This window comes from Heterocephalus glaber, unplaced genomic scaffold, assembly GCF_053883595.1.
Source record: "Heterocephalus glaber isolate CG9 unplaced genomic scaffold, H.glaber_assembly_v1.0 deba00001608, whole genome shotgun sequence".
In the NCBI taxonomy this organism is placed as follows: Eukaryota; Metazoa; Chordata; class Mammalia; order Rodentia; family Bathyergidae; genus Heterocephalus; species Heterocephalus glaber.
This window is the reverse complement of record NW_028258379.1, coordinates 30792288-30803683: the sequence shown is the minus strand read 5'-3', so window position 1 is coordinate 30803683 and position 11396 is coordinate 30792288. Positions and strand designations below refer to the sequence as shown.

Sequence of the window (11396 nt, the reverse complement as noted above, 5' to 3'; positions counted from 1 at the left end):
CTGTGTGTCTGATTTGTTTCACTTAGCATTATGGTCTCAGGGCGCATCATTTTCCTACAAATGACTCAAGTTTACCTTTCTTTATGGCAGAGTAGTACTCCATTGTGTATAGATGCCACATTTCACATTTTCTTTATCTATTCATCTGTTGATGGACATATAGTCTGCTTCCAAGAATTGGTGGTCATGAATTTATTTAGGTGCTCTTTATCATGAAAATATCTTATTTCTCCATCAATTTTGAAAGATAGTTTTGCAGGATATGTCAGCCTGAGTTGGAAATTGTTTTCATTTAGGTATTGAAATATTTCGCATCCAGCTTTCCTGGTCTTTAAGGTTTGTGTTGAGAAGTCTGCTGTAATTCGAATGGGTTTTCCTTTATAAGCAATTCATTACTGTTTTTCTTTTCATTCTTTTTTTTTTTATTGCGGTACTGAGGATCAAACTCAGTGCCACTGAGCTACATCCCCAGCCTCCACATTGCTGTTTTCTAATCACTTTTAAGATCCTATTCTTGTGATGAACTTCCACAATTTTGACTCTGCTGTGTTGTGGAGAAGTTCTTTTCTGATTGTGGCTGTTTGAGGTTCTATATGCCTCATTTATCTGTGTGTTAAATTCTTTTACCTTATTTGGAAAGTTTTCAACTATTATTTCAATAAACTGGTTTTTATGCCATTTATGCTATCTTCTGATTTTTCACTAATTCCAGTTAATCTTTGTTTAGTCTTCTTTGCATCTAGGAGCAGCTGGGGCCATTTTTCCTGCTCTTTTGTTATTTTAAAGCTATCTCTCATTAATTGGTCACTGACAACAGCCCTGCCTTCTAGTGACTCTGTCCCCATGTTGGTCACTTCTGCTGCCCATACTTTCAATAGAATTTCTAATCTCCTGAATTTCTATTTGGAGCCCTTTTCGGGACTTTAATTTTTTATGCTGATCTTGCATGTGTTGCATTATTTTGCTTAGCTCTTCTATCTTTTTCTTGGTGTCTAGCCTTGCTGATGATTTAATTTAACTGGCCCTGATATCTTGTTACTTACATCTTCTATTTACTTGCCAAGTGCCTTATTGAATGCTTTTGTGATCGCCCCCAATAACATTGCAAGTAATTAGGGCATGAGGCTTTTGGGTTCCTCCTTTCAAAGTCCCATGGTACAGCTTTGGGGGAGTTGAGAGTTTTTGGAGACATTTTGGTGGCTTATCTTCTCATGTTTCTATTTTTGTTCACTTATTTGTTTTGTATTGAGTCTTGTGCATTTATTATAGTGCAGTTTTGTTTCTCATGTGGGGACCTCTTTAGTTAATGTCTACTTTTCTGTAGTATCCTCTGGTTGTCACTAACTATTGGCCTTCACCTCTGTCCCCAGATCCAACTACCTCCATTTACTTGAGACGGGAAGTTGCTGAGTATCTGGCCCAGTACCTAACTTTGCCAGAATGGGAGTCTTTGTGACTCTGAGGAATTCTAGATATTGGCATCTCAAGAAAACCAAATAATAGCAATAGCTATGTCACCTTGGCTATAGTAATGAAATCAGTATCAATTATAGCACTAAATACGAACTGAATATTGACGAACTCTAATGACCAATAAAATATCACTCTTTTCTATGCAAAAGAGAGCTATTATTATAGTATGAACATTAAGACAAACCAAATATTGACCTACCTTTGACCTACAGTATGTATCTACCCAGTGGAACAGCTTTACCTCTACCAACAATAGCACATTATTCAACAGCAAGAGTATAAAGTTAACTATTTATCTAGAGAGTCATAAAGCTTAGCAGTTATACTAATAAAGGTAGAGGGAATGGAAAACCGGAGCATGAAAAAGGCAAAATTTCAAAAATTAATTAATAGGATGTAAAAGAGGAGAGAAAAAAGTAAAATTGGAAGTCGTATTGACAAGTAAAAGGAAATTAATAGTGATAGAGAATAATCACTGGAAAGAACAAAAAAGGGAAAGAAGAAAGATAAACAGAAAAGCAGGAGATGAAAGAAGAGAAAAAAATTGCAAGGTAAAAGGAAAAAAAGAGAGACTAAGAGAGAAAAGAGGGAGGAGAAAAACTCTAAACTCCAAAAACTGATGAAGGAAAAATTTAAAAAATACAAAGTAGAAAAATCAAAAAAAGATTGAGTCAAAGAAAACATGCCTTGTTATTGAATGAGTAGTTTCCACAATCTGTCATCTTGGGATCCAACCAGAGATGATTTGCTATGCTTAGTTTTCGGCCTGTGGATCTTTGAGGTTCCCTCCTTGCATTAGAGGCCCTTCTGTTCACACACACACACACACCCCACTGTGGTTACCATCCAAGCCAAGGTGAGTCCTTGCTCCCATTGGTAGATGAGGAACTGATCAGCTCTCTGTTTCCTGCTTGATGTAGGCCAAAAGGTGGGGGTTCGAGTGGACTGTTGGACTTAATGTTGACTGTTACAGGGTCTGGTTGCTCCCTTCTCTCCCTAAGTGTGGTCCCCATCCAGGAGAATTAGGTGATTAGTTTTTTCCTCTGCTGTGCCATGCCATGCTCACCTGGGGTTGGAGTTTTGGTCCTCTGACACAGACCAGCTCTCTCACTACTATTTTATCTTTCTATAAAAGTTCTGGAAAATAGAAGTATTTGTTTAAATAACTAAGAAAATTTTAAAATTCGAGAATATAAATGTTGCACTAAATTTAAATATATGTGATATATGCTAAAAATACACAATAACATATATCTGCATATATATATATACTTTAAGATAGTTGACTTTGAAATATGAAGATTTCAGAAAAAAGAGATCTTCTAATACCTAAGCTCTAAGAGCTTAGGTGTCCATCAGCAGACAAATGGATAAAGAAAATGTGGCATATATACACAATAGAATTTTATCAGTCATAAAGAAAAATGAATTCATGTCATTTGGAGGAAAAATGGATGGATTTTGAGGTCATAATGTTAAGTGAAATAAGTCAGACACAGAAAATTAAATATTTCAAATAAGTAAATTAAGGAGTAAAATAAAGAGAAACTTTATAGAGAAGGGAAAGGGGTTGGAGAAGGGAGGTGGGAGAGGACTGAAAATGAACTGATATATATTCCTCAAAATAAATACAAATATCATGCATTGCAAAAATATACCAATAAAAAATTTAAAGTAAAAAAAAATCTACATAGCCTAATGGCTAATTCAATTTCAACTCCATAAGTTTTACTGCATGTCAATATTGGTGATATGAATATAAATAAGAACCTTACAAGCTAGTAATTATGAAAAAATTAGGAAATGTATTTTGGTTTTATTAGGCTAGATAACAAAATTATATTCACTAAAACTTTAAAAAGTACCAGCTATTATAATTAAATGTTAAATACTAATCATGCCATTTGAATCTTTTTTTCCTTTTTACCAATCAGCCTTATAGACAACTGAGAATGCTAGCTAGCATTTTAGATAAATGGTTATTGTAAATTAACAATTCAATAATCTGTGATGACAACACTCATTTCAAACATTTCATAATCAGAATTATCCAACTGAGAACACTTATTTCTCATCATCAATGGCTCAACACATCAAGTCTTTTTTTTAATAACACAGACATAAAAATTAGATCAAAGGAAAATAAGCATTAAATACAATTTTCTAAAGATCCATAAAAGATCACTGGTAACATTATCAGATTAAAATAATGCAGAGAACACTTTTCTCTTTAATTAAATTTTATGCCATCCAAGGAAAATGGGATTTTTATCTTATCCTTTGTGTTTTCTTTATTTAAAAAAGCTAAGAGAAACCACATTTTTAGTCTTATTTATTTCAGCTAATATTCACCCAACTCCTAGTTCACACCGGGCACTGTGTGGTCACGCATCCTAACCTCCTCCTCCTGCCAGACAGGGTGCAGGGCAGGCGCCCTCTCCTAGTTTGCAGCTGCATCCCCAGTGCTTAGAAGGCCTGGGACACAGCCCTGCGCGGGAGGTGTCACTGGCTCAATGACTTGGAACACGTGTAAATGAGTGAAATAAAGCCTCTTTCTTTGACAGCGTCGTAACTTCGCAGCAAGACTGCCCGAGACAGCAGGATCAAACACATAGAAAGGAACAGTTAAGACTCTGAAATAAAAGTGTCATGAAAATTAAAATAAAAACTATACACAAATTATTAAAACTGGTTATCATCTTTAAATCTGTTTCTTTAACTCCAAGATAATAAAAGCATTATATAAAATAACCTAAAAGAGATATCTGATTCTCTACAAATGAGTGATGTGTAATCATTTCATCATTCACATTCAGCAAAAATAATATTGGTTCTTACATTATTAAGCACAGATTGTTAATTTGGTCTCAATGGTGTGTTGGGGACACTTTTTGATCCTCCAAGCAACCCAGTAACCCACCTAGTGACACCTTCCTAATCTTCATTAAGCAACCATAAGATTATTTTAAAACAGGAAAAACATTATCAGTACAAGAAAATGTATCTGCTTTTACATGATTTCAGATATTAGCAAATTTTGCTTTTAGTCCAATTCATAGTTTCACATTTCCTACTATTAAAAAAGGCAACAAATTTTTAAAATGCTATCATAACTAAGCACAATCTCAAATAAAATTTTGGGTACTGTTGTATCTTAAAATTTCAACATCGTGATATGAGAACTGGTTTATAAATTGCAAAATATTTAAACTAGTATCATACAAACTGAACAAATTTACTTCTTCAATGTAGAATGAAATGGTTTCATTTTTCACATAATTGAGAAAATCAGATTAAGATATAGTAAAGGGAAACAATTTTTTAAATTAAGTTTATTGGTATATTTTAGGCACACAATACAATTACATTCATTGTTGGGATCTTGTACATTTACATGATGTATCTTGGTTCTTTTTTCCCCCCATTTCCCTGGCCTCCCTTCACCCCTTCCACCCTTCCCTGTTTACAGACTTTGTTTCCATTTTTTCCTTTTCTTTTCTCTTCTTTCCTTTCCCCTACTCCCTCACTTCCCCTACTCCTTTAGGCCTTTTCTTCCTATTTCACATTATCAATTATACCATTTGAACTTTATTTACACTTTTAGTTTTTCACACCGGAGAAACAATTCGATATTTACACGTGTGTGCCCTATTTATTTCACTTAAGAGTATGGCTTCAATGTACATCCATTTAGCTATAAATGTCTCTAGTTTCTCATTCTTTATGGCTGAGTAGTACTCCATTTTACAGCAAAACCACATCTTTATCCAGTCTCCAGTTGATGGGCATTTGAGCTGTTTCCAAGTTTTAGCTATTACAAACTGTGCCACTATAAACATGGGTACTCATATATCGCTGTGGTATGATTCTTTTAATTCTTTTTATACACAGCAGAGGGATAGCGGGTCAAATGGGACCTCCAATCCTAGTTTTTTGAGGTGTCTCCATATTGATTTCCACAGTGGTTGCACCAATTCGCACTCCTACCAACAATGGAGAAGGGTTTCTTTCTCCCTACAGCCCTGCCAACATTTGTTATTAGTTGACTTCTTGATAGCAGCCATTCTTTCTGGGGTGAGGTGGAATCTCAGCATTGTTTTCATCTGCATCTCTCAAATGACCAGTGATGTTGAACATTTTTTCATATGCTTATTTGGTGCTTTTACTTGTTTGTCTGAGAAATGTCTGTTCATTTCAGATGCCCATTTCTGAATCGGATTTTTATATCTGGAGGGTCTGATTTTTTTGAGTTCTTTATATATTCTAGATAGTAGATCTTTGTCTGAGGAAAAGCTGGTAAAATTTTTTTCCCACATTGTAGGTTGTCTGTTAGCTCTGTTGGTGGTTTCTCTTGCAGTGCAGAAGTTTTTAATAAGATGAGATCCCAGTTGTTGATTCTTTGTGCAAGTTCCTGTGCTACTGAGGATTGGGAAACAATTTTTTATGATGACATTATTTTAGTTGTAAATATATTCAGAAAAGTAAGTTTAATAAATGTATTCAGAATGCCTTTCACTGTCTAGTTACCTGTTCCATTTCTTCCCTTTTAATATCCATTAATGCTTCTCATTAATCAGAGCACTTCATGATGCCATTTTTGTGGTGTGTGGAAATGATCCATGAAAAGATTTCTCACAAGGACTCTGGAAATGAAGGAAGAAATATCTTAGACTAAGTGCACATGGAGTGTCCACAAACAGTAAACATAAAAATTTGATTGTACTTAAACAATTAAATATTTTTAATTATAAAAAGTCTGAAGAATAAAGTATTTTAAAGGAGCTTTTAAGAAAATCTTGACAAACCCAATTGAAAGTATCTCAAACAACCCAAAATGTTACCTATATCGCTTATTTTCTTCAACCCAATAACCTTACTGAGGAGGTGCCTCGTTAGTATTTCCCCTCACTTGCTGAAGCTCACGTTTCCCTGGAGCAGATACTTAAATGGCAACAACTGTTCTCGAGCTTCACCACCGTATTTCCCTATTCACGTGTATTAAAAATTTGTTATTTCACATTATCAATTATACATTTTGATCTTTATTTACACTTTTAGTTTCTCACGCCAGAGAAAAGGGGTAGGAGAAGTGGGAGGGGTAGGGGAAAGGAAAGAAGGGAAAGGAAAAAATATGAGAAAAGGAAAAAATGGAAAGTCTTTGTAAATAGGGAAGGGTGGAGGGGGTGAAGGGAGCACAGGGGGATGGGGAAAAAATAAGAACCAAGATGCATCATGTAAAGGTACAAGTTGCCAATGATGAATGTAACTGTATTGTATACCTAAAATGCACCAATAAACTTAATGAAAATAAGTTGCTGACAATATCTACATTTTAAAAGAATACTAGAGGAGGTGCATCTGGCCGCCAGAAAGAAGATGGCGGTCGAATCTCGCGTTACCCAGGAGGAGGAAATTAAGAAGGAGCCAGAGAAGCCAATCGACCGCGAGAGGGCATGTCCGCTGCTGCTGCGGGTCTTCACCAGCAACACCGGCCGCCACCACCGCATGGATGAGTTCTCCCCGGCAATGTCCCGTCCAGCGAGCTGCAGATCTGCACCTGGATCGATGCAACTTTGAAAGAACTGACTAGTTTGGTAAAAGAAGTCTACCCAAAGCTAGAAAGAAGGTTACACACTTCAATTTCGCGATTGTTTTCATGGATCTTAGAAGACCTGGCTATCGAGTTAAGGAGATTGGCAGCACCGTGTCTGGCAGAAAGGGGACAGATGATTCCAAGACTCTGCAGTCACAGAAGTTCCAAATAGGTGATTACCTGGACATTGCGATTACCCCTCCAAATCGAGCACCACCTCCTTCAGGGCGTATGAGACCGTATTAAATATTATTTACTCTCCCAAATTTATTTTTCAGCCAGCTATGTAAAATAAACATCCTTTTTTCCTCCCCTGATTTTTGGCATTAAGCCTTTAAATTCTAAAGAAATTGTAATGCATCTATTTAGGAGTTAGATTTGGTGTACTGTGACGAATACTAATAGAAAGTCTGTGTTTCTAGCCCTTCTGTAAAATATGAAGGAAAGTGCTCTTAGCCTTCCGTGAAAAGCTGTACTGTTAAATGTATGTGTGCAATCAGCCTGGATGTGATAATTCATGGAAGCATGGGGACAGAGTTTCAGCTCATTTGGGGGCTTTATACTAAGTAGAGGGTATTTTAAGCCCCAGAGGGGCAAAACTAGAAAGCCATGGGACTATATGAAATTGAGCACAAATTTGTGGTATAGAGTTAGAAAAAAAGACCTGTGAGAATGAGGCAGCATTTTTATTTTCCAGGGCTTGTGATCGAACCCAGAGCTTCAAGCAGTGCTAGGCAATTGCTTCACCACTGAGCTAGAGTCCCAGCAGAGGCTTTTTAGAGCAGTATGAGTCAAGGCAGGTTTGAGAATCTGCTCAGTTGGAAGAGATTGGTCTGCTTTGATCAGGGTGCGGTGACACAGGGATAGAAAAAAGAGCAGTACTACAGTGAGGCCCCTGGTTTTTACAAATGAAGGAAAGGGGTGTTTTAAAAGCAGGAACCAATACAGAAAAAACAAGGGGTGGAGCTCAGGGTGAGGCTGGGAAGATTTAACTTTTAAGCCCTGAAGATGGGAAGTGGGGTGAATGGAATCTCACATATCCTGTTATGTGGTGGGCACTAGTGTGTATCTGATCTGAGAGGCAGTGTAGTATGGTGATTAAGACCAATAGGACAAAATATGTAAATCTTGACTGTTAGTTGCTCTATAGCCTATGACACATTGCTTGAATCAAGTTTTTTGTTGTTGTTGTTTTTTGTTTTTTTAGAAATAGAAATGCTACCCTGTAAAATTGTTTCTTAAGTATTTGTAAAGGTTTATAGTGCATGCAGATAAGAAAGAAATTAGAGATAAGCCTGGAACCTCTATCTAGTGGCTCTGTGATGCTATAGTTTACCCCACACAATCCTCAGATTGTTCATTCAGACTAGGTAGACTTGTGTTTTAGATATAAAATTCTTGATTTTTTTGGAGAATAGCAATGGACTACCTTCCCATTTGTTCAGAGGGGGGAGAAAAATACCACTTACTGTGTACCTCTAGTGGGTAGGAACTAAGAAAAGGCCAGTTTTCATATGCTATAAACTTTTACAAAGGTTCTCACATAATCCCAAATTATTTTCCCATGTAACGTAGTTTGGTTGGTTTGCCCAATTCTAATTTGTTTGGTTCCAATTGGAATTTTTCCTTTACAGATAGATTTCAGTTTCCCACCAAAAGTACAGTTAAAGAATAATTTAAATAATAACTGAGCTGTTTCCTCAAACATTAAACGGTTGCCACAACAGCATGTTCCTTAATGCTTTCATATCTGCCCCGACTGCCTCACTGTGGGCATTGAAACTGAATTACAGCATATGACACTGCCTCTGTCTTCTCAGCTTCCCCCCAGCAAACCTGGGACTGCTATGTATGCCCAAACTCTGATCACTGACTCAGGTAATGTTTTGTGTATCAGTTGTATATATGTTTTGCACACGTGTGTGTGTAGAAAGCTATTAAACTGTGAAGCCAGGTTTAAAATTCTCTAAGTTTCAAATTGTTACTCTTTAATAAAAAACTGAACTTGGCCTACCTCTTTGCATTCAAACACAGGCATACAAAAAAGAATACTAAAGGAGAGATTATTACATATATACTTAGGTTCAGATCTAATACATTTGAGCAAGATATGTTCATGTAATGACAGTAAAGGAAGAAAAAGGATAGCAAAAATAAACAGTACATTATTCCACTGACCTCCATTAAAAATACTAATATCTCTCCTCATTATGTAAGAAAAAGCAAAGGTTTCTTCTAAATTTAATCACATATAAACATCTACATGTAGAAGTTGTTTAACCATGAAAGCCATCTCTATAAACTATAAAAAGTTAAAAAGTAAATCTATACTTCTCCACTTTTAAATCTTCTGTGATGTTTATTGAGTTCGTCACTCTCTTTTCTGCATCATCCAACATTTCTTGTTGGAGCTTATTTGTCTAAAATATGTGAATGACGATTCAAACAGACTAGATGAATACATAATAATGAGACTTATGAGATCTTTACTGTGAAGTTTGAATATATATCCTATTCCAGGAAGAAATATTTATTTACTTTTCTCTTTCTTGGTTCAGGGAACTAGGCTCTCTGATACAGAAATTACCTAGAAGCTAGGGTATGCATTATTCCAAATGGTTTACCCCCAGCACAGAGGAGATGAGCCACTCCCAGCACACAAGAGGAGGCTTCCAGGCCGCCATACCACCCCTGCCAGCACAGAGGAGGTGAGGCAGCACTCCCTCCTCCTCCCCCTGCCAGGTCGAAATGAGAAGACACATAAACAAGTCTCAAAATCAGACTTCCACATCACCTACAGCAACCACAAAGGGAAAGGAAATAGAACACTCTGATACTCAACCACCTGGACTCCCTGAACTGGCAACCAAAGAGGATCTGGAAAAAATGAAATCAGAAATAATTTCTCAGATAACAGCAGAGATTATGCTCATAGTACAAGACATGATTAATAAATCTAGAGAGGAGCTGAGGATTATGATGGAATCCCAACATAGGAAGCCAATGGAATCCATAAAACAGATGGAAACAGATTTCCAGGAGATTAAAAACTCCATTGAAAGTCTACACAGCAGAATGAGCCAATGTGAGGACAGAATTTCAGATATAGAAGATAAGATTGAAATTAGTGACCAGGAAAAGAAAAACTGCTTCAAAATTGTAAGGGACATCACAAGAAATCAATCCAGCAGCTGCTAGATGATGCAAAGAAGAATAACATAAGACTGATTGGAGTCAATGAAGAAACAGGAGAGAGTGCAGACAACATAAAAAAAACTGTTCACAGAAATGATGGCAGAAAACTTCTCAAAGAGGGGAAAAGAACTTGACATACAGATAAGTGAGGCATATAGGACTCCAAATAGCCTTGATCAAAAAAAAAAAAAAAAAACTACACATAGGCATATAGTTGTTAAGATTCCACAAACCCAACAGAAGAACAAAGTTCTACAAGCAGTTAGAGAAAAGAAACAAAATCACATACAAAGGAAAGCCCATCAGAATCACAGCAGACTTCTCAATGCAAACCCTCAAGGAAAGAAGAGCTTGGAGTGTTGTATTTCAAGCCCTAAAAGAAAACAGCCTTCAACCCAGATTGATGTACCCTGCAAAATTATCTTTCAAAATTGATGGAGAAATAAGATACTTTCATGACAAAGAGCACCTTAGGAACTTCATGAATACCAAACGAGCACTCCAAAGAAATTTTAGGCAATATCCTAGGAAAAGCAACAAGGATCACAATCCCAGGAAGCCCAGCAGAATGAATCTGTCAGGCATGACAAGAAATTAAATGCAAAGGGGGAGAATCCAACAAACAGAAAAAGTCATGACAATGATAAGTCAATATGTCTGAATTATAACCATCAGTGTTAATGGTCTCAATTCACCAATCAAAAGAAATGGACTGGCGGAATGGGTCAAGAAGCAAGATCCAACAATATGCTGCATACAAGAAACACATTTAATTCAAAAGAAACTCATACACTGAAAGTTAAAGGGGCGGGGGGGGGAACAATACTCCATGTTACAGGAACCCGAAAAAAAAAGCAGGAGTAGCTATCCTCTTTGCAGATCAAGTGGATTTCAAATGAAAATTTGAAACACTCTGATCCCAAATGGTTTACCCCCAATGTAATTGACTCCCTAACAGAATATTTTTTTAAAATCCCAAAAGACTTCCATCCTCTATAAAAACTTAATAGCAAAGAAGTAATTTTTTTTCTTACCACTGCTTCCTTCCATGAAACATTTCCAGAACAGCTCCTATTTAATGGGAGGAAATGGAAAAGACAATTTCAGATTTTCCTTTTTCTATTTTTCTGGCTGG

General features: G+C 36.5%; 1 pseudogene; it reads left to right on the top strand.

Annotated features, from left to right (window-relative positions):
- The first annotated feature begins 6610 nt into the window (after positions 1 to 6610).
- On the top strand, positions 6611 to 8939 carry LOC147822807 (histone deacetylase complex subunit SAP18 pseudogene; annotated as a pseudogene).
- The last annotated feature ends 2457 nt before the right edge of the window (positions 8940 to 11396 follow it).